The sequence below is a fragment of the Notolepis coatsorum genome (assembly GCF_963971535.1).
Source record: "Notolepis coatsorum genome assembly, chromosome: 6".
In the NCBI taxonomy this organism is placed as follows: Eukaryota; Metazoa; Chordata; class Actinopteri; order Aulopiformes; family Paralepididae; genus Notolepis; species Notolepis coatsorum.
The window spans coordinates 175637073-175662271 of NC_140170.1; the positions used below are offsets into that span (position 1 = coordinate 175637073).

Genomic DNA, 25199 nt, shown 5'->3' on the forward strand with positions numbered 1-25199 from the left:
TGTTAACATTTGGCACATTCTGTGTGTTTTAAAGTGAAACTTGTGATTCTTAAGCCTGGTTTATATACTCTAGCGGCGCATCTGCGTGTGTGTTCTGTGCGCCCCCGCGAGCTAGTCATCAGCGACCGATTCCGCAAAGCATGTAATGACATGGTTGACCAGAAATCATGCTCTGCTATATCAACGTCATGCTCTGAAGCCCAAACCAAACAAAGTAAGAGATCCACCAAGTTGAAGTGACTAATTGATGTTGATATACTATATTGTCCTGCTGTTTTTAAATATAGGTGTATGCAGAGTTCCAGCTGATTACCAACCAGAACCTGCCCAACACATTCTACGCTGAGCTTGACCGCCATCTTCCTCGACTGATGACGTTATTCAGACAGAAGGCGTCCAAAACTGGGAACACAGCAGATGCTTTGGCTCACATTTTAAAAATCCACGATGAACAGGTGAATAGATTATTATACATGTCATAGGTCGAACCTCTGTAACATTGAACAGGTTCAATGATTCAAATGAGCTTTTGAATTTTACAAGTAGTCCACCATTGTGTTTGCCATTTTTCTGATTGCATTAAAGATGTGAACATGTTATTTGTGGACATATCTGATTGGACTGTTTAAAATCCGCTTTGTTCAGTAAACATTTCCATATAATACAATTCTTTTTCTTCTTCTTAATCTTACATCTTAATAGGAAATCCATGATGTTCACACCAGGCGTACCACTGTTCTCCATGCCCTGCCTGTGTATCTGCATGAGGAAGTCGCTGGATTTTTCAAAACCTGCACAGTGAGTCCGAGTAAAAATAATTTACAGTACAACTGTATATTAAGTGAACAGTTAATCAAAATGCTAAGTATCAGTCTTCCTTCCTTCCAGGTCTCCCTTGTGAAAGAGATATTTGATCTCGACGGGACTAACCTGGTTAAATAAAAATAACCTTCTCACCAAAAAAATTGTTCTAACTAAAATATAAACAACTTACAAACACAACTCCATATACTTAGCTTTGTGCTGCACTTTGTAGAAACCATGGATTTATTTGTGATTATTATGTCTCTTTCATTCCTTCAGGACACGTCTGATGAGCCAGAGCTTCAGGGTGTTGCAGTGGCCCTCCTTACTGTCATCAGTGACCATGCATGACACAAGTCCAGTTCACTACCAGCCTGTGACAATCTCTGATTGGTGATTCCTTCCTGGTAATGTTTGGACTAATCTATGCACTACACCTCAGCTACCCCAAGGGACTTACCAACACTTTTGAATTCATTCAGAAGATTTTACTAGGTCTAGAAGCTGGTAAACTGTCGCCCAGGTTGCAGACTCTCAAGAATGACTTGATGATGCAATAATTTTTTTTTCTTCTGATTTTTCAATGGATTTTCTCCCCGTCCCAATTAGTCGTTGTGCCAATCCCCCCCCCCCCCCCCCCCCCCCTCCCCTACCTGGTGCTGTATGCATGTTCTCCTACGAGTCGGTATAAGGGCGTCCCGAGTCGATCGCATGCTTCCCCCGAGACATGCGCCGACAGCCAGTGACGTCTTTTCACTTGGCAGCGAGGGCTCTCATTGGTGAAGTGTAACGCGTGGGAGGGCACGCTATCTCCACCAAGTCCTGCCCCGCTTAGCAAGCGCCGAGACCTGACCTGTAGGCGTCGCTGTCCACAACGCCAGATTCCCACCCGCCAGCTTCCCCACCCCCTAATACTGCCGAATTGTATTAGTGTGAACGGCCAGCCAAGCTGGTGACAACGCAGGGAGTTGGATTCGAACACGCAAATCCAGTGTCTCCAGCGTTGGTGACGAACGCAATCTCCGCTACGTCACCTGACCGCTCTTGCATTAAACTTTTGAAGGTATTATTTTGACATGACAAGGAAATTAATACCTCACCCCACATCCTTCTTTCAGATGAGTTTCTATTCCTTACTGTAATCAGTGATCATGACACAAGTCCAGTTCACTACCAGCCTGTGACAATCTCTATTGTCATTGAAAGTCATATCATGATCAGCTTCCCCAGATTTGGTGATTCCTTCCTGTAATGTTTGGACTAATCTATGCACTACCCCAAAGCACTTACCAACACCTCAAAAGTGTGTCTATAGAAACTCATCTGAAATGTCTTGTCATGTCAAAATAATACCTTCAAAAGTTGCTGTACTACTTTGCAGATGTTCAGCCAAATAGGTCCAAACTACTCAATGTACCTTGTTCTTTATTTTTTATGTAATATGTTTACATTTGAGAGTTTTACAGTTCGAATTTTCTTAACCGTCTATAGCTGGCATTATTGTAATTTCATCCAAGTAAGTTTTAGAGTTGAAAGAGTTTATCAGAATCTCAAAGGCAACATCCAAGTCCCAAACGTTTGTTTCTCGAGGAACAATAGGAGGCAATGGGCATAAATGCCACTCTGCTCTGACTGCTTCCATTGCTTGTAGGCAGTGGTAGAGTTAGTGTTCTCAGTACAGAGTACAAGGCGATATACCAGGAGCCATAAACGCAACACAGAAGCGTTATTATTAACATATACAGAATATGAACTTATACAGAATATGAACTGGTCAATTACACAACTAGAGTGAATAAAGACACAATAATTGATTAATAAAATAACTATTCACCATTAGCTGGACTCAGTTCCGTTTCACTTGAATGAATCGCTTGGGAGTCAGCAGCAGCAGACCATCGATCTTGTATGCTGAGAGTGGGACTGTATCCTTGAGACCTTGTAGGCAGTAGTATACTGCCCTGTCAAGGGCTAACCGCAGTAACTTGAAAAAAGTAAAAATTTAGTTATGAGTGAAATTGACCTTGTCAATAAATGTTTTATCTTGTGACCAAGTTTCAGATGTTAATGTCGCTCAGTTTTGGAGATATGGGGTTTTAAAAACTGCAGTAACAACAAAATCACACTCAAAACCCAGGCAGACCGCAGTAACTTCCAAACAGTGAAAAATGGCTTTAAAGTGTTTTGACTTGCCATCCAAAATGTGTTATAGGTAAATAGATGATAGTACCCAGATTTAACATGTATTAATGAAGTAATCTTTAGGCATACAAAAATATGACATAATTATTTTAATTAACCCCAAAAAAGCAGATATTGCACTCTGCTGCACGATTTCCTTAAATAATTATACAGGTAATGTACAGGCAAAGTGCAGTAACTTCAAATACAATGTTGTTTTCCCTCCAGCTTTCATAACTTAACCTAGCCATTTTGAAAATGAAATTTAATACCTCAATATATTGGAATGATGATGATCCAAATAAAATGGCTAGGTGAAGTTATGAAAGCTGGAGGGAAAACAACATTGCATTTGAAGTTACTGCACTTTGCCTGTACATTACCTGTATAATTATTTAAGGAAATCGTGCAGTAGAGTGCAGTATCTGCTTTTTTGGGGTTAATTAAAATAACTACGTCATATTTTTGTATGCCTAAAGATTACTTCATTAATACATGTTAAATCTGGGTACTATCATCTATCTACCTATAACACATTTTGGATGGCAAGTCAAAAAACTTTAAAGCCATTTTTCTCAGTTTCACTGTTTGGAAGTTACTGCGGTCTGCCTTGACAGGGCAGTATAGTTAGTGTACTGTATAGTGTTCTTAGTACAGAGTACTGTAGTGTTCTAGTTATCATTCTGCAAACATAGCCTGCTCTAAATGACGGATGGTGCCTCTGACATTCTGACTAACTCTTTCAATGAAAACACCATCTTGTTCCATGATACATCATGGAGCAAATACATGCAGCTGCATTTCCATATGTAGGTATGTGCACTATTAACAGTATTGCCAGCTGTATAGCATGTAATGTGGATTGGTATTTTGGTTCCACATTGGCAGGACCCAATATACAGCACAACGTTTGTGAATTTTACATGTGCCAAGCGGATTGACAATTTTCAGATAATCTATACATTTTATTCTGTACTGTACATAGATACACTGTGTTATCCCAACGGTCACAATAGTTGCCGTCAACATGTTTGCTCATTCTATGACCACACTATACAAATTTGAGTAATTCAGCCAGGATGTAAACGGCTCTGGTCATGTGCACTGCACATATTGAGACCCTTTATTATTTCAATATTTGCTGGAAATACATTGATACATCATTCAGTAACATTTTCAGAGCCTTATAACAAACATTATTACACTATTGTGACCAGAGGGATTAAATGTGTAATATACATTACATTGTATGTACATGTTATAACATGCATGTATTTATTTTCTATATATATTTTCTATATATATATATTTTCAATTTTAACATTGCCATAATGTTGGAGAGGGCAACACAATGTTTTTGTAAGATAAATAGATGTATACTCTTTGAATAGAAATAAATATAAAGAGTTTGAAGTTGTAACACAATGTTTTTGTAAGATAAATAGTTTCGATGAAGAACAAAACCTCCTAAATGCATACAAAAAAGGGGAAAACTTCATATCTGCACTTTGCAAGGCACTAATACCTGGTCGGTATTGTTAACATATATAGTCCAAAAACAGTGTACTGTGTTTACAGTGTTATTGTACATTGCCTACAGATTATATATGTATACTCTTTTATACTCTTTGAATAGAAAAAAATAAAAGAGTTGTTTGAAGTTGATATAATGTGCTTGTGTAGTTATTTTTCTGTTAACTTTTTCACATGGATTTTAAAACTGAACCTTAAGTTATAGTAACTGCAAATATTTGAGTTGATTAACTTAAAAATTTTAGTTGATTAACTTAAAAAAAAATGAGGCATGGGATGGCCTCAATGTCGTTGAGTTCTGTTAACTTAATCACATGGATTTAAGGTTGAACCTTAAGTCACAGTAACTGAACATATTTGAGTTGCCTCCACTTGAGAACCTTAAGTCACAGTAACTGAACATATTTGAACTGCCTTAACTGAGAACTGTAAGTCACAGTAACTGAACATATTTCAGTTGACACCACTTGAGAACCTTAAGTCACAGTAACTGAATATATTTGAATTGCCTTAACTGAGAACTGTAAGTCACAGTAACTGAACATATTTGAGTTGACACCACTTGAGAACCTTAAGTCACAGTAACTGAACATATTTGAACTGCCTTAACTGAGAACTGTAAGTCACAGTAACTGAACATATTTGAGTTGACACCACTTGAGAACCTTAAGTCACAGTAACTGAACATATTTGAACTGCCTTAACTGAGAACTGTAAGTCACAGTAACTGAACATATTTGAGTTGACACCACTTGAGAACCTTAAGTCACAGTAACTGAATATATTTGCATTGCCTTAACTGAGAACTGTAAGTCACAGTAACTGAACATATTTGAGTTGACACCACTTGAGAACCTTAAGTCACAGTAACTGAACATATTTGAACTGCCTTAACTGAGAACTGTAAGTCACAGTAACTGAACATATTTGAGTTGCCACCACTTGAGAACCTTAAGTCACAGTAACTGAATATATTTTAATTGCCTTAACTGAGAACTGTAAGTCACAGTAACTGAACATATTTGAGTTGACACCACTTGAGAACCTTAAGTCACAGTAACTGAATATATTTGAATTGTCTTAACTGAGAACTGTAAGTCACAGTAACTGAACATATCTGAGTTGACACCACTTGAGAACCTTAAGTCACAGTAACTGAATATATTTGAATTGCCTTAACTGAGAACTGTAAGTCACAGTAACTGAACATATTTGAGTTGACTCCACTTGAGAACTGTAAGTCAGAGTAACTGACCATATTTGATTTGACTTAACTGAGAACCTTAAGTCACAGTAACAGACCATATTTGAGTTGCCTTAACTGAGAATTGTAAGTCTTAGCCAACTGAAAACATTTGAGTTTATCAACTTAAAAAAATTGAGGCATGGTATGGCCTCAATTTTTTTAAGTTCTGGAAACTTATTCGGGTTTACAGTGCAGACAATGGTTGAAACCAGGATATTGGAAATGTAATCTCCTATAGTCAAGGAAACTTTTATCAAATGGTAAATATCACTGAAATTAGGTGGTCAATATAGAGAACATTTTGATATTAACCTTGGCATAGATTAAGAGTGAATTTACTAAAGGGCTAATCTATTGTTTATAAATAATTTAGTTGTCTATCAATATAACTGATTGAATTAATATCATTTAAGGTGATTAGTTAGAAAAGCATGGTTTAAGACTTTACTGATTTTAGGTAAACCAGTTGAATAAGTTAAAATAATATGAAATGCCATATATATATATTGAACTGATAATAACTTCAGTGAATGTGAGCTTTGTGATTTATTCTGGGATGAAACTGTGAATGCTTTATATTGAAATGTGTGTCCTTGAAAGAGGAAGCTGGAAATTCATATATTATGTGTTATAAATGTAATAATAACAATGGTTTAGTCTTAAAATGAATTATAAACTGTGAACTGTCTGTAGCCTGGCAGTTAGGGAAGCCACGCCTACTTTTTCTAAATCAAACCGACACTGTTGTGGATTGGAGGAAAACCTGAGATGAGGTCACTGGTTATGATGTCATCACCCTGGAATCTGGCCTTCTATAACTGGGGCCCCAGGACTGGGGGAAGGGAGATCATTGAGAATGCAGGAGAAGATTGAACACAGCCTCGACCACTCTACATATCCACACCGCTATACAGAGAATGAGATCACGGACGACGGTGTTGACAATACCATTGAACATTCTTGTTAAAGTAGTTTGGAGATCCAATGCAAACCTTGAATTATTGTAACCATTCAGTGTTTTTGAGCAACAGCAAGAGTTATTAAGAAGCAGTTACTGTGTGCTTTGGTTAATAAACTTGCAAGAGAAAACAGGAGCGTATGTCTGGACATCCATTTCTACCAAGAAGGGTACAGTTGGGTTAATACCAACGCAGGTACATAGAACATTTTACCTTTAAAAGGGTACTACACCGTCTATTTGTATTATGTGTCACGTGTAATCCTATGGTTCTTTCATGTCCGTCCCAATATATCTCTTGAATCTCCATGTCCTTTTTTACAACTTTTGGTATAGTTATCTTGCATGTACTTTACCATCTTCTCATTGCATAAGTCATTTTCATGTTTACATTTACTTGTATTGTGTGTGTCACATGTATACCAGTCCCATGTGTATTGTACTTATCCTTCCTTGGATCACCGTGTCCCCTCTTGTCTCCTCTCTGCTCCCCTTCCCCGTGTTTTTTCGTCGTTCTTCTCAGTTGATCTACTTTGAATCGGTTCAGATCTCCTTCACCTTCTCGTCTTCCTCTCCTCGTCCTCGTCCCTCGACCCTGGTCGATTTGCGCGCCTTCTCCAACCTCTGCATCAGCGTCGGTCTCTCTCCTTCTCCTCCCGGTACCCTCCATCCTCTCCGGTTCATGTCCCTCGTCGCTTCCCGCACGTCGTTATACACCTTGATGCCTTCTTTCCAATGGACCTTCAGCATGGTCATTGGTGATTGAAATCTGATTCCTTTCTCTTTCAAAGTATTTTTTATCTCAACATAGCTCCGACGTTTTACAGCCACCTCTGTTGAATAGTCATGGTCGAAGGTTATCCTCTGCCCCTCCACCTCCATCTTTGTCTGCCAGGCTGCTCTGAGAATGTTTTCTTTGACTTCGAATTTCAAGAAATTAACTATAACTGCTCTCGGTGGTCTGTTTATCTGTGGCTTCGGCGCCTGGGCCCTGTGCGCCCTTTGAATCTCTATCTTGGTGAGGTCTGACATTTCTAATTCTTTTCGAATTAGGTTGTCTACATATTTGGTCATCGAGTCTCCTTCTATCCCTTCTCTCAGTCCCCATATTCGTATATTATTTCTCCTTGACCTCCCCTCCAAGTCCGTTAGCTTTTCTCTCATCATGTTTTGTTGTACGAGCGTCGCCATCAAAATTCCTTGTATTTCTGTATTCCATTCCTCCATCTCAGCCGTCCTTTCTTCTAACATCTTTATGTCTTTCTCTTGTTTCTGTAGTTTTCCATCAATTGTCTCGAGTCTCTTATTTATTTCTTCTCTGAGCTCATCCTGACCCTTCTTTAATTCTTCTCGGAGTCTGTCAATATTGTTCTGGATGTTCTGCGTGTTAGCTTGGCTAGCTATTGTGCTAACTACCCGGACATCTCAAACCGGAAGTCCCATCAGCTCTGTTTTCAATCTCTCAAAATGTTCAGTTGCTATTGCATGCACTTATTTGTGTTTCATTACCCGTATGTGTGCATGCTTACCAACTGTTTTGCCTGTTTTATTGCAACACTACTATCACCGACATCTAAGAAGGGAGATCCCCCTTGAATGGCCCTTCTAAGGTTTCTCTCCTCCACATTGCCTGTGGTGCATTTTTCCTATTGCTAGGTTTTAGTTTTTCCTTACCTTTGCATGGAAGTCTGGGAGTGTTGCATTCATTTATTTAAAATGTTTTGGATTTCATGGTGTTTTTGCTTTGTTCTTGATTTATTGTGATGTTTCTTCTTGACTTGTTTAAAGAAGACGTGTCCGGCCCATGGGGACATTAACGTGTGTTGCCTTACAAATAAATTTGATTCGATCTGATTTGTAAGACAAACAGAGCTAAACAAAACAGCAGCCACAGCAGGCAGGCAGATACAGGAGCTAGTTTAGGAGCAGTTGCTAGTGTCAGTATAAATGTCCATGATAGTTTCCTTGAAAGCTGATTTGGAGATGAAATTGTCCAGTTTTAAACCGTTTTTTTGTAAATTGGTCCAGCCTGTGGGCATGGCCGACTGAAATGATGATTGACCAATTACAGAGTGTGTTTCGGGGATTTTCAGCAGGATGAGATTTGTAGAATGGGTGTTGTAGACAGCAGGTGCAATTTTCAACAAACTACACAGGTAGGGGGGTGACAGACCAAGGAGAGTTTTTTAGATTAACATAAGCCAGTATATTTCATGACGGGTGTGGCCAGTTTATAGAGGAATATAAAGTGCAGTGGTGAGTTCTGAAAGGGGCATTTGTAGGGAAATGGATGGCAGAGTGATAGGGAACAAGCTTCTGCAGAGTAGTTTTGCAAGCAGATGGGTAGATAGTGTCACCATAGTCTAGCATGGGAGGAATTGTCATTATAACAATCACCATGTGCACAGACCAGCCAGGAGAAGAGCTGATGACTCAATTCAGTATGAATTGATGCCAATTGGCTCAATTAAATTTAGTATGAATCGATGAAGTGTTGGTGTATTAGAAATCTTGATGAAGGCTGATTACTGAAATATTGGTGTATTAAACATTTTGATGAAGGCTGATTACTGAAACGTTGGTGTATAAAACATCTCGATGAAGGCTGATTACTGAAACGTTGGTGTATTAAACATCTCGATGAAGGCTGATTACTGAAACGTTGGTGTATAAAACATCTTGATGAAAGCTGATTACTGAAACATTGGTGTATAAAACATCTTGATGAAGGCTGAATACTGAAACGTTGGTGTATTAAACATCTTGATGAAGGCTGATTACTGAAACGTTGGTGTATTAAACATTTTGATGAAGGCTGATTACTGAAACGTTGGTGTAATAAACAACTTGATGAAGGCTGATTACTGAAACGTTGGTGTATTAAACATTTTGATGAAGGCTGATTACTGAAACGTTGGTGTATTAAACATCTTGATGAAGGCTGATTACTGAAACGTTGGTGTATTAAATATCTTGATGAAGGCTGATTACTGAAGCGTTGGTGTAATTGTCAAGGAGCAATGAGTCTGCGGCTATTCTTCACTGTTTGAATGCTCCATAGACAATGATTGGATCTCTGACTTTATGAGGACATAACATGTTTGTGAGCTCATAAATCCAAAGGAGGTTTTAATTCTAGTTCACACATTCTAGCAATGCTAGAATATAAAGCTAATTTGGGTGTAAGAGCTCACAAACATGTTATGGCTCCATAAAGTCAGAGCCCCATTCATTGTCTATGGAGCAGCCCCAGACTTCACATCCTGCTGACATCACTGATTGGAGGGTTTTCTCTCTGATTTCTAGCTTTAGGAGAGAGTGGTGCCTGTTCACAAACACTGACTGAACTGTCACAGGGCACAGGAACAACATGTGAATTCTGAAAACGGGTGGCGTTAAGTGCTCTAGGAATACAAGCTGAAAGCTCTTTCTACTTGTTTGTCATTAAAGGAACACGCCAACATTTTGGGACAAGAAGATAGATACCAGTTTCCTCTCTGCGTTCAGTAGAAAGCTATCTGGCTGCATGTTAGCCTAGCTTCGCACAATGAATGGAAGTGGACAGTGCCAGTTAGCCTAGGCATTGTCCAACTAACACCTCTCCCGAAGGCTAACCGGCACTGTCCGCTTCCATTCATTGTGCTAAGCTAGGCTAACGTGCAGCCGGATAGCTTTCTACTGAACGCACAGAGAGGAAACTGGTATCTATCTTCTTGTCTCTCTCTGGAGAAGACGGTGAGCTAATTTCCCAAAATGTTGGCGTGGTCCTTTAACTGTTCACAGCCATCCCTGAATGAAAAGCATCTGCACAACATCACCAACATTTTCAAACAAATATTAAGAGAGCCTAATATTACTAGTTGCGAGTTTTATAATGTGACATTTCCTTGCATGTACTAGTGTTTCTACTCAAATAAATAAGGACTACTTTTCTAAGATTATCACAGAAAATGCTGGAAACTCCAATATATTATATATTATTTTCTGCCATTGACCAGCTACTCAACACTGCCCCCACCCCTCCGCAGTCCTCTGCTTCAAAATGTGAAGAACTCTCATTATTCTTCAATAACAAAATAACATCAGCTAGTATTACCCCTGATGCAAATACAGATACCATCTGTAAACCCTGCAAAAGGGTAACCTTGGGAGAATTCACTTGTATTACATCAACTGAGCTCTATAAAACATCATGGAATGTAACTCCTCCACTTCCTGTATTGACCCCACACCTACAGCATTTTTAAGTGGATATTCAAACGTATTTCAAATCATGTCCTAAAGATTATAAATCGCTTGACAGGCATTTTCCCAGATGCATTCAAAACAGCCATCGTAAAACCCTTACTAAAGAAATCCAAACAAGAAGGTAATGTACTAACCAACTATACCTTCTATTCATCAGCAAGATACAATCCAAATAAACTCCTTTCTTAAAGAAAACAACATCATGGAGGAATTTCAATCATGCTTCAGAACATACCACAGCACTGAAACTAAAATAATTAGCGACCTCAGACTTCAGAATTCAGAACTCAGATTCAAGATGCAAATAAAGTCTAAATAATTTTCCTACTACACCTGCAGTGTTCAACACGATTGACGATGATATCCTAATAAATCATCTAGAAAAGTTAGTTGGTCTTTCTGACTATGTATATTAACATCTTAACCTGTTAAGCTGTAGCCCTATTTTCAGAAATCTCGCCTAAAGGTACATGCCAAAGTAAATGGAAGATTGCTCCACTTCTACAAGGTCAATTTGCATGTTCTTATGTATCTTATGTATTCATGTATCTAGGAACATCTGGGGACCTGGGGGTATGTATTCCCAGTGTCCGAAATATTGTGTCTGTTACTATAGGCTTGAGTAAATTGTGATGAAACAAAGGAGAATATAAATTATGATTTTTTTTGCATCTTTGCCGGTGAATAACACCATGTTACAATTGTGCAACCACCAAGCTCGCTCACTGAGCTCATTCACCACCTTATTGAGATCAAGTGTACCAAAAATCCAAGCAAATGAATAAAGGGAAGATGATTAAACAGAAGGATTTGTAGATACAGTAATACATTATAATCCATTTTAATTATAAATTCATATTTGACCTTGAACTTGACCAATCATACATCTATGGATAGGGGAAAAGCTCCTCTTTTCAATGGCAGTGCTAAATTTGGATTTCCTCGTGGTTTTCCGATAAAAGAGAGATAGAATTCACATTTTCCCGATAAATTCTTATTTTCTATAAATCTTAAAAACATCGGTAAACAAACGTAGTACTGAAAATATACACTTTGACTGCTTTACTCTTGGCTACATTTGAAAAAGAAACACAACATTAATTAATATGGTCTGTATTGATCGATTTATGATAAAAAAATAAAAATAAACAGCTTGGGGGACCCTATCAAGCCCTAGCATATTTTCTGAAAATTCGCCTAAAGAAATACATACCCAAGTAAATAGAAGATTGCTCCACTTCTACAAGGTCCATTTGCATGTTCTTGGTATCTATAGGGACCTCAGGGAATGTATTCATAGTGTCAGAAATATTGGGTGTTATATATAGGCTTCAGTCAAATGTAATGAACCTACAGAGGGTGGTGAGGTCTGCACAGAGGACCATCGGATGCAGCTTACCAGACATCTCTGACATTTACACCAACCGATGCACGGACAGAGCAATCCGCATCATGCGTGACCCCACCCACCCTGCACACGGACTGTTTACCCCCCTCCCTTCAGGCAGGAGGCTGCGCAGCATCCGGGCAATAACCACCAGGCTGAAGAATAGCTTCTTCCTGGATGCTGTGAGACTGCTGAACTGTTCATCACAGCTCATCACTGCCGTGCCTCTGATGCTGTGAGACTGCTGAACTGTTCATCACAGCCATGTCTCTGCACACTGCACTGTAGCACTATGGCACCTATTCTCTCTTTAAATCAGTTAATCAAATTCATTTTATTGAACTAAATCAGTTTTATTGAATTAGACTAGGTTTTTATTGAATGGATTCGTTTTCTATTGAATTAATTAGTTTTTTATTGAATGATTAGTCCTATCATGAGGATCAGTATTTATTTTAGTATTTATTCTAGTTATTTAGTATTTAATGGCTATAACCGAGACCTGAGTACTGTATTTTGTGCTTCCATGTCCCATGGAAAAATTACAATAAACATGACTTTGACTTTTGACTTTGAGAATATACATTTTCTTTTACAACCTGAGAAACTCACAATGATTAATTGGTCTCTGACACTACTGGATGTCATTTATATGGAAATCTCTGATTGGGGTTGGACAAGCCAGCATTGAGCTGTGGGTCTTATAGCGGCCAAGAAAGTTAAAGCCACTATCTAGCAGCGGAGAGGGGTCAGGGTGTTGGTTCTGGGGGGTCCGGGGGTCCTGGGGTGGGGGGGTTTGGGGGGGGGAGGAAATATAAAATCTAAATAATTTGATAAAAAAAAAGATAATATAAAAAATGTTATTGACTGTGAATAACACCATGATGCTAACATTGACCAGACATGAAACATTTTCTCACCTTCTTGAGATCAAGTGTACATAAAATCTAAGCAAATGAATAAAGGGAAGGAAATGTCTTTTGTGGTGTCTGTGATAATATAATTAGATTTAGATTTTTATGTTCTGTATTTATTATTTTTGTTATTCTATTGTCATTATTGTTATTGTTATTACTATTATTGTCCTGTGAAGTCCTGTTTACTATTATTATTACTGTATTGTGTTTTGTCATGTTTTATGTTCCACGTGAAAGAAAAGAAAGAAAATCAAATAATTTGATTACAAAAAAAGATAGACTTTCGGTTTGAGATGTTCGGGTAAGCGACCATAGAAAAGAGCTCGTGGCGCATACCATAGTGCCTTGCGCACCTACGCGGCCGACCCGGGTTCGATCCCAGCTCCCGTCGTTATTTGTCGCATGTCCTCCCCAGCTCTCCTCCCGTTCGCCCTCTCCTCTGTCGGTCCTGCGTGACCAATAAAGCTGTAGAAATGCTAAAAAAAGAAAACAAAATAAAAAAAGGGACCCCAGAAGAAGTACAAACACCGGAGGAAAGTTATTGACACGAGGAGGTGGCGCAAGAGGTCATTCAAGCTAGCATGACGCAGGGCGACAGACCAGAGATGCCCACCTGGGTAGCAGAGCTACAAGCTATAGCATACAGACTAGCATACAAGCTAGCGCAATAGCTAACCAACAAGCTAGCGCAATAGCTAACCAAGCTAACACGCAGAGCATTCAGAGCGACATCGACAGATTCAGAAGAAGGGTCAGGACGAGCTCAGAGAAGAAATAAATAAGAGACTTGAGACAATTGATGGAAAACTACAGGAACAAGAGAAAGATATAAGGATGCTAGAAGGAAGGACAGCTGAAACGGAGGAATGGAATACAGAAATACAAGAAATTCTAAAGGTGACGCTCGAACAACAAAATTAGAAGTGGTGGAGAGAATAAAAGCTAGCTTATAATGGTAGTGTCTGGTTAGGTGCGAGGGATAGTGGAGGTACTTCTCAAGGTGGGGTCCGGGAGGGGGGGGTTCGAGCTGGAGCATATGTGTGTAGGTTTTTTAGATAACAGGTATTAGGGGTATATCTTATATAAGACAATTAACTCAAATGTGATCTCATTGGATGTGCTCTGACAATTAATGCTTGTATATCTTATCGTGTGTTGTCATGTTTGTTTATGTGTTTGTTTAAAAAATAATACAAAAAAAATACAAAAAAAAAAAAAAAATATAAAAAATAAATAAATAAAATAATTATTTTTCTTTCTTTTTTTTATACACACATCCGCGACCCACTCAAAATGGCCCCGCGACCCACCAGTTGAGAAACACTGGGATGGACAGATATCAAGATTCATTTGGGGGGGGAAAAGACCAAGGATCAGATATGACTCTACAACTACCAAAGGAGAAAGGAGGAATGGCAGTACCCAGTTTAGAAGGCTATTACTATGCAGCACAGCTTAGGACAGTAGCATGCTGGTGTAGGGTGGCCAAACGTCCCGATTTGTGCGGGACAGTCCCGCATTTCAGCCCTCTGTCCCGCATGCCGCAACAGAAGAAAAATTTCCCGCATTTCAATAAGTGGCCGGCATTTCAATAAACAATTATTATTATTATTATTATTATTATTATTATTATTATTATTATTATTATTATTATTATTATTATTATTATTATTATTATTATTAACCCTTTAATCGCCGTTGACGTCACGTCATTCCCCGCCATGCTTATTCTGCCGATGACGCTGGACAGCGTCTTTGATATCAATATTTCAAAAATCTGTGATCGAAATCATATTTCTCCCCCGGAGACATTATATGTACTGGTGAGCCCCTGTCAACTCTCTAACGGTTCAAGAGCGCCATCTGGTGGCCGATCGGCAGATCGCCCAGGGAAAAAACAGGGAAGTGGAAGCTGGTGCTCATTTCAATTTGGTCCGATCACTCGCTATAGGTCCCGGGACTCGAGCTCGACACAATGGATATCGATCCGTTGCCAATAACTCGATAAACAACATGATGTGGACGTATATACTATTATACAACCTGGAAATGGATCGGGTATTTCTATATCCCATAATAGAAAAAATTCTGTTCCACGCTCATCTCCCAACGGCGAGAGGAAGCTACGGTGAGTTTCAGCGTTATTTTGTAATGTCTTCTATACTAACTGCTCCAATGATCATATCACCCACACTAGATGAATGATATAACGTTGCCCATGGAATTATAAACGACCCCCCGCCCATCCGGTCAACATCAGATCATACGTAGTAACTTCTAGAAGTACGTCCATTTGAAATTTTTTATCTCGCGCCGATTGCTATCAAACTGTATACAATCATCAATATAATGCATTTAGGGCTATAAATCACGTTCTGGAGAAAGACCGTATTTTAGTATGAATATGTGAATGAAAAAGTATAACGTTGCTACACCCTGAACAATAGATATAGGACTTTGAATGGGCCATGGTAATGTCAATTTAGCAATACAATTTAAAAAGTTATAGCCCTGCAAAGAAGGGGAACTTCTCCATGTTAAATAGGGCTGGCGAGGGATGGTAAATTATGAATTTAACCCCGGCGATCAAAGGGTTAATCATTATTGTTTTTGTCCTCTCATTAACACTATTGGGACCGGCCACGTATAAATAAGTGTTTCGAATCCATGCGTTGTGGACCAGAGGCACGTATATAGCCGTGGCAAGTTGTTATTGTTTTATTCCATATTAATAACCGGATCAAGATCCCCGATCGACTCCCCGATCGACTCTGCAGATCTACCCTCGGCAACATGCAATAGCGGCACGGTGGTGTAGTGGTTAACACTGTCGCCTCACAGCAAGAAGGTCCAGGGTTCGATTCCCGCTTGGGGACCAGGTTTCCATGATGCCAGTTACCCAGGTGGGGTATCTCCCAGGCCTTTCTGTGTGGAGTTTGCATGTTCTCCCCGTGCTCGCAAGGGTTTCCCCCCCGATAAGATAAACCCAATGGAAAAACATGCACAACAACAAGATCGCTAACGCTGTGGCGTCCTTGACGAAGACGGACAGGAGCACTTGGATTGGTCCCCTGGCGCGGCTCACGTTGACGCCTGTCTGCTCCCGGCTGCCCTTGGGGGGGAAGGACGACGGGATGGGTTAATCGCAGATACGAATTGCATGCATGCATCGCATGTGTGCCAATTGATGACCTCGGAGCAGGTCCTAAATTATTATTATAAATTATATTATTATAATTATTATAAATTATTATTATTATACCGGCCAGATCCTCTTAGGGGCGCCATCGCTCCACTCTAGTATCATTGTGGGCGAATGCAATTTTTTTTTTACCCTCCAACGAGTAGCATATTACTCTGATCCCAAACGAACATCATGCACCGCGTATCACGTTTCGAATCGCAGATCTCACCATGGAATAAGGGGATTTATCATCAACCAATGGACATATCGATCTACCAGATGCCAATCGATAACGGGGAAATGCTGTAGGGTATCCCACGGGCTGACGGTAAGACCTTATTCACCTAAATTACAGCCGGATCAGACATTGTTGTGAGACGCAAGCATTCGATCAGTGAATGTGGCTACTTACACGGACACTGTATTGGTAATCAATAATACTAATCGACGTTCCCCGCCGCCCCCCTTTCATCCATAGATGCTATGGGATAGTCCGGATCATAAGCAGTTTGTGTTATTTCATTAGAATATATACAACCGCTCTGCTGAGCAGAACCGTCGCTTCGCCGACCGCCACCGGACCCCGGCTCCCGACTACCAACCAGGTCAGATGGTTTGGCTCTCGTCCCGAGACCTGCCACTCAAGTCTTTGTCCCGCAAACTCACCCCCCGTTTTGTTGGTCCCTATAAGATCTTGTCCATTATCAACCCCTCAGTCGTCAAACTCCAGCTCCCCTCCATCATGCGCATTCACCCCTCCTTCCATGTCTCACAGTTGAAGCCGGTGGTCTCCGGTCCCCTGTCTCCTCCAGTTTCAGTACCTCGTGGACTGGGAGGGCTACGGCCCAGAGGAGCGCAGCTGGGTCTCCCGCGGGATGATCCTGGATCCTGACCTCATCCGGGACTTCTATCGGGACAATCCGGACAGGCCTGGAGGGCCGCCAGGAGGCGCCCGTAGAGGGGGGGTCCTGTCACGATCAGGGCTCGTGCCTTCCTCTGCCCTCATCCTGCCAGGCCCATATACGGGCAGCTTCCTGCTGAAGCGTTCCCACGCTGCCAGAGGGACTTCAATCAGCGCGGCTGTGAGCGATTACATCATCAGGCGGTCCCTATATCATCTGGCAGATCCTGTCGTTCCTCGTCGCAGTGTTAAACTGCCTACCTAGGTACGACGACTCTACCTGAAGACTGCTAGACCTGCTCTGTGATTATTCCTCTCCTAATCTTGTCTCGCTTGTGCCCAGGACTCCCGCTCCAGCACCCTTCCTGCCGGGACGTCTCGTGCCGCACAAGGAGTACCCCTGCTCTCAGTCTCTCTCGACACAAGACCGGTGTCCTCTGCCTACGGCTGCACTGGGAGTGCACCTGTTCCCATTCTCTCTCTCGACACAAGACCAGTGTCCTCTGCCTACAGCTGCACTGGGAGTGCACCTGTCCCCATTCTCCCCCAAGAACAATTCTAACCCATGTCTGTTGCACATTCCTGATGTTACACTGTCTGTTTGGGGAAGATACAATTAAAGAAACCTAAACCACTCCATTCTCTCTCCTCCTGTTGTTTGCGATTGGGCTCCGCTACCCCCCTACCCTCACAATTTCACTTAGAGGATAACACTCTAGAGGCCATAACACAGGCCTACTAATGCTCATGTTATTATATAGTCATCCTGTATAACTATTTATATTTAACCTGTTAATTAAAGTTTAAAAAAATGAAATGTATATGATAAAAAAAAATATTAAAAGTATTATCATTTTAATAATTGTACAATTTTGTCAGATTATCATTGAATGAAAAATGAAATGTTTGTAGTGTTCTGCACAGGTTTAGAATCAAGGAAGCCACTACCATTGTAATTTGTAGACAATGTAATACATGTATGCACTTCAGTATCACATTACAAGAGAGATCACAGGGTACATGTATCTTAACTCTATAGCCATATAACTTCTAGGAGTCGGTAGGTAATTTAACAGCATGTTGGATTGCATGGTATTCTTCTATACAGTGATCATGAGTATAATAAGCAATTAAGACACAACACTATTGTGTTTTTAATACATTAAATGCTTATATTTTGATCAAAATGAATACATTATGTAAACATGATTATTGTATACATATTCATTACTGTCCCGCAATTTCAACAAATGTCCCGCAAAATCGACACGCTGTCCTGCATTTGGATCATATGGATTTGGTCACCCTATGCTGGTGCAATGTGAATTATGAAGCCAAATGGAAAGATATAGAAACCAAAAGAGAGGGATTCGAAGTGCAGGCACTAATAGGCGATAGGGAGCTGTTCAGAAGACAGGAACAACTACTGGACCCAATTACAAAATTCACTATAAGCATATGGAACACAATAGTAAAGAAATACAAACTAGAAAAAGAATCCAAGATACTGAGATGGATAACACATGATGTGACGGCCGGGGATCCATTCCACTGGTCAAATTACTTACTTGTGAGTAGTACGCTTGTTGATAAAGAAAAGCAATGTCCACAGTGTAAAGTAAAGTTATCCAAATGGTTTATTTGCAAAGTCTCTCTTTACAGAAGTGGTCCTAAATCTACTTTCCTAAATATTCATGTCAATACTACTACAAGGTAAGAAAACTTTATTTTCCCAGTCTCCAAAATCACCGCCGACTCGACACATGAAAATTCCTTCGCAATGTGGAAACCGCAAAGCCGCTGGTGGGCTACTGGCTTCAGTCCTCTGTTCGGTCCTCTCCAGTCTGGTCGAAGATGCACAAAGGCTCTTTCTGAAGGAATGCTCGATTGTAGCATGTGCTACTATGACATCACCCTCAACGTTCTAGAAGGTTCTAGGTGCCAGAAGGCTCTATTATGATAAATACGACGGTTCAATGACTTTATCTAAATCCAATCAATATTAAACATTCATATAATACAACCAAAATATATAGCTTTGGCTCTTACACCGACCCCTAATTGTCCTTCTAATCTAGAAACAATTACCAACTACAAAAAACCCAAGGAGCCAAACCCAAACCCTATTTCAACTAAGAAGTGTCTCTGCTGCGGGATTACCAATACCTGGTGCCAGAGGTCACTAGTACGTGGCACACCGGAGGAGGACGGTCTTTACCACCGCCTCATGCAGCCTCTTGGAGAAGACAGACCTTGGTGATAGGTCTATCTAAAATGGTCGTCTTTGTCTTGACACGAACCCGACGCACAAGCCTGTGCTGGTCAGGAACCACCTCGATGACCCTGGCCAGTACCCAGGTGTTACGGGGGGCCGAGTCGACTGGAGTAGCAAGAGGTGGTTGGGGGTAAGCGCTTCCAGGTCGTCCGGATCACTAGAAGCCTTGGTTATCGGTCGACTGTTAATGATGGCTTCGGCCTCACACAAAACGGTGTGTAGGCCCTCGTCATCCAGCGTCTGCTGCCTTAAAGTGGTGCTGAGGATCGTCCTGACCGACCTGATCATCCGCTCCCAGACTCCGCCATGGTGAGAACCTGTAGGAGGGTTGAACATCCATTGAATTCCCCTCTGTTGTAGCATGGTCTCGATCTGGGAGTTGTTCCATTGTTTCATAGCTCTTCCTAGCTCGCTCTCCGCTCCCACGAAGTTGGTCCCGTTGTCTGAACGGAGGATTTTCACCTGTCCTCTTCTCGCGAGGAAGCGAGAAGTGGTCTTAAATCTACTTTCCTAAATATTCCTGTCAATACTACTACAAGTGACCACTCTTCCGAGCAACTGAAGCTCTTTTCCCATCCGTATTAAAATGACAAATCTAATATATAATTTGTTCATGAGATTTTATCTCACAGACAAGGACAATGAGTGCAGATTTAATTTGTGAGATTAATAGCGAGTTTCGGAAGGGCTGCTCTAAAATAAAATAAAAATAAATACAATAATGAAACTAAACAACATTTGGAGCACAAAGGGGAAAGTGTCTTTGTTTTTCAGCCAGCGGGCCCAAACTACTGTACAGTATGTCCATATAAAGATATGATTGTGTAACTTCAAGAGCTCACTTCAACGCCTTCTGAAAGCGCGAGAGATCCTCCATGCATTGGGCTCCTCGTAGCGGTTGTAGAGAGATTCCAGTTTCTGTTATTTCTGCCGACTGAGGCGCGTGGGGTCCGCCACTCTGTAGAAGGCCGGTGCGAGCTCCACCAGCCAGCGGGGGTCGATGGTGGTCACCTCTCGCATGTACTCCTTAGTGGTCAGGACCAGCTCGTGGTACACAAGCCATTCTGGCTGGTGGTTGAAGAGGGTGCTGGAGGGGTGGAGGTACACCACCTGCTGGTCGATCAGGGTGCGGTAGCCTTCCTGGGGATGTTTCCTGGCGGCATTTCTGAAGTAGCCGCTACAGACGGCTTTCTGTACCCTCACCGTAGCTTTACCACACGACACCACGTCCAACTTGTGTCTGTCCATGATGCTCATCATCTGTTTTCAGATGTCCTGAGCTCTCTTGAGGGAGCGAGCCTGAATGAAGTTCTCAAAACACCAGGGGTTGGCAAACTTGTTGTTCTTCCAGGAGTTATAGACAGCCAGCAGGGTCAGGTGGTCTCCCTCCAGCTGGAAGAACTTGGCTTTCTTCTGGTCGGCGTGCGCCTGTTTGTCCTTGGGTCTATAGAAGATGTTCTGCACAGACAGCATGGAGATGATGGTGAGCATCTCTTCACTACAGCTCAGGTGGACGGACATGATCAACATCTTACACAACATGGGCTCCAGAGGGAACTCAGCCATCCTTCGCCCCAGGCGTGTGAGCAGGCCTTCATTGTCCAGAGCTCCCAGAGTGTACAACTGCTCCATGGCTATAATCAGGGTCTCCATGGGGGGTGAATCCATGAAGTCAAATGCTAGAAGGTCATTAATCCCCATGGCCTTGAGAGACAGCACAGTGCTGGCCAAGTTAGTCCTCTGGATCTCAGGAACGTTGGTGGTCAGCATCTCATCTCTGTAGGCCCTCTCAGTGTAGAGCCTGTAACACTTCCCAGGACCTGTTCTACCAGCTCTGCCTGACCTTTGTTTGGCTTGGGCCTGTGATATAGGGGTCACCACCAGCTGGTCAATGCCGGTCTTGGAGTTGTATACTATCTGCTTGACAAAGCCAGGGTCCACCACATAATAGATCCCATCAATAGTCAGTGAGGTTTCAGCGATATTGGTGGCGATGATAACCTTTCTGCTGCCTGGGGGGGCAGGGTCAAAGATCCTCGTCTGCATCTCACTGGGCAGGGCAGAGTAGACGGGCAGGATGATTAGTTCAGACACGTCGGGCCCCAGAGACTTCATCCGCTCATACAGGATCTCACAGGCTGTGTCGATCTCCTCCTGACCAGTCAGAAACACCAGGACGTCACCTGGAGGCTTAGTCAGGTGGATCTGCATGACGGTGATGAGACTGGCGTCCAGGTAATCCGTCTCGGGTTCCTTGCAGTAGAGAACCTCCACTGGGAAGGTTCTCCCTGGGATTGTGAAGATGGGGGCCTCAAAGAAATACTGAGAGAACTTGACGGCATCCAGCGTGGCAGAAGACACGATCAGCTTCAACTCCTTGCGTTTCAGTATCGTCTTTTTGAGCAGTCCAAACAGCACGTCGGTGTGGATGGTTCTCTCGTGGGCCTCGTCCAGCATGATGATGGTGTACTGGCTCATGTCCGGATCCAGGAGACATTCCCTCTGCAGCATGCCATGCGTCATGTACTTGATGACTGTCTCGATGCTCGTGCAGTCCTCAAAGCGGATGGTGTAGCCTACCTCTTGGCCCAGACAGCAACCATACTCCTCAGAGACCCTCTTGGCTACAGACATGGCGGCCATACGACGGGGCTGAGTGCAGCCGATCTTCCCCCGGGCGGTGTAGCCCGCCTCAGCCAGGTACTGGGTGATCTGGGTGGTCTTCCCGGAGCCGGTCTCTCCCACTACAATCAGAATCTGGTTGTCATGGACAGCCTGAATGAGTTGCTCCTTGAGCTTGTAGATGGGCAGGCTCTCTCTCTGCTCCAGGATAGAGAGCACGGTCTTCTTGCCGTAGGAGACCGTGTTTCCCCCGAAGGCATATCGTTTCCACTCTGGGAGATTTTCAGGCATCGCTCCGATGCCTCTCATGTTGGCAGCAATCTGCCTCCCTTCATAGTCAGGCATGGGGTCGATCCAAGGCTTGTTGAGACCCGTAGGGATGGAGTCCATCTCTTCTGCGCGCAGCGCCTGCTTCAGCTCTCGTCTCTCCTTGGACAGAGCAGTCTGCATCATGGCTGCCTGGGAGAGGGAGCCATCTGGATTCTAGACAATTTTGACCGGGCTCATGTTCATGGTATATTTGGTCTGTCCTCTCAGGAACGGTAGCTCTTCCTCGACCAGATCAACCTCCAGGTCTTGATCCTCTTCGTCGTCTATGTTTGGCATGATGCCCGTCTCCTCGTCGAATTCAGGTAACTCTTCTTTCGGAAGGACATCTCCCACTTCTCCAGGTCCGTTATCTTGGCGAGCCTCTTGCGCTCCGTGGGGTTCGTCCCCGATCCCGAGGTTCAGGTTCCTCCTCCGGATAGGGTTCAGGTCCTCCCCGGTCTCCTGCTCCACATCCTTCATGCTGAAGCTGGCTTTGGTTCCGGTGAACGACAGCACCTTGACCTTTACTTTCTGGCCTTTGCTGACGACGTCCGCTACGTTAGCGATTCGCCCCTCTTTGCGTAGCTCTGAGATGTGCACCAGTCCTTCCCAGCGTTTCCTCAGTCCCTCCAGCTGCACGAAGCAGCCAAACTGCATGATGCTGCTGATCTTGCCGTTGTAGATGTCGCCAACGACGGGCTCGTCTGGCGGCGGTCGGTCCATGAGTCTGTCTCTGTGTTTGTCCGTCACCTCCGACCAGCGATCAGAGTCTTTGTCTTCGTCTCTGCGGGGGCTGGGCGAGCGGTAAGAAAACTATGTTCCAAGAGGAAAAGGGAACAATACGAAGGAAGGAAGGAAGGAAGGAAGGAAGGAAGGAAGGAAGGAAGGAAGGAAGGAAGGAAGGAAGGAAGGAAGGAAGGAAGGAAGGAAGGAAGGAAGGAAGGAAGGAAGGAAGGATAACTTTCCCTAACTAAATCTACTTTCCTAAATATTACTGTCAATACTACTACAAGGTAAGAAAACGGTATTTTCCCAGTCTCCAAAATCACCGCCGACTCGACACATGAAAATTCCTTCGCAATGTGGAAACCGCAAAGCCGCTGGTGGGCTACTGGCTTCAGTCCTCTGTTCGGTCCTCTCCAGTCTGGTCGAAGATGCAAAAAGGCTATTTCTTTTTCTTCTTCTTCTTCTTCTTCTTCTTCTTCTTCTTCTTCTTCTTCTTCTTCTTCTTTCTTCTTCTTCTTCTTCTTCTTCTTCTTCTTCTTCTTCTTCTTCTTCTTCTTCTTCTTCTTCTTCTTCTTCTTCTTCTTCTTCTTCTTCTTCTTCTTCTTCTTTAGAATTTCCAGCAGTGTAGACGTATCGTGGCGTATTACTGCCCTCCGCAATTCTTTTGATGAGCTCTTCTTCTTCTTTCTTCTTTTGAATTTCCCGTAGGCGTATTACTGCCCTCCTCAGTTCTTATACTACGCTAGTGGTGTGCCATAGTTAGGCCTCTGGTAAACCAACTTTCTTCTTCTTCTTCTTTTGAATTTCCGGCAGAGTAGACGCATCGTGGCGTATTACTGCCCTCCGCACTTCTTTTGATGATCTCTTCTTCTTCTTCTTCTTCTTCTTCTTCTTTCTTGGCGTATTTCTTCCCTCCTCATTTCTTATACTACACTAGTGGTGTTCCATCTTTAGGCCTCTTCAACTCACACTTTCTCCTTCTTCTCTGCTCCTCTTGCCTGTCCAATACTAATACATACACTAACGCTATATCCTCTGGTACAACTCTGAAGCATGCAGAAATGTCAGCACTGCCTCTGTGATCAACTGGTGGTTCTCATTATCCATGCCAAAGAATGATTTAAGAGAGAAGGAATGTCATACGGTAAGTCCGGAATGTTTTACGCTCTAGCTAGTCCTACTATGACATCACCCCCAACGTTCTAGAAGGTTCTAGGTGCCAGCAGGCTCTATTATGACAAATACGACGGTTCAATGACTTTATCTAAATCCAATCAATATTAAACATTCATATAATACAACGACCGAAATATATAGCTTTGGCTCTTACACACGACAACAAATTCAAACCAAGGATAGATGACCATGGGTTCAAAAGATGGGGGGGGGGGGGGGATAACAGCAATATGTACAATGATAGAAGGAGGGGAGATGCAGACTCTACAAAAATTTAAAGAAAGATTCGGACTAGAGAATAGAGACCACTTTAGATATTTACAGATTAGAGATTACTATAACAAAGAAATAAAACAAGACAGAGACAAAGAACAGAATGGGGTAATTAGGATAATGGTCAAATCATATGAAGGAAGGAAGGGGAGGGTTATATCAGCACTATATCAGGCAATAATGGACAGTAAGGGATTTACAACCTTGTATGTAAAAGAAAAGTGGGAAAAATAGTTAGAAATAGAGATAATAGAGGAGGAATGGTATAACACATGTAAGATACAACAATCAACCACAGGATCAAGGATATGGAGGGAGTTTGGGTGGAAAAACATTATTAGATTCTTTATAACACCAGAAATACAGGGCAATTACACACCAGCACAGAAACCATGTTGGAGAAAATGTGGACAAGAAGTAGCGAACCACACACACATATTCTGGGGATGTCAGGAAATA

The 25199-nt window shown here is 42.2% G+C and overlaps 1 pseudogene across 1 annotated transcript; it reads right to left on the reverse strand.

The window, feature by feature from the left end:
- Positions 1-20477: 20477 nt before the first annotated feature.
- On the reverse strand, positions 20478-23222 carry LOC311231104 (ATP-dependent RNA helicase DHX8-like; annotated as a pseudogene). Its single transcript has one exon. The product of its transcript is annotated as an ATP-dependent RNA helicase DHX8-like (transcript).
- Between the last annotated feature and the right edge of the window lie 1977 nt (positions 23223-25199).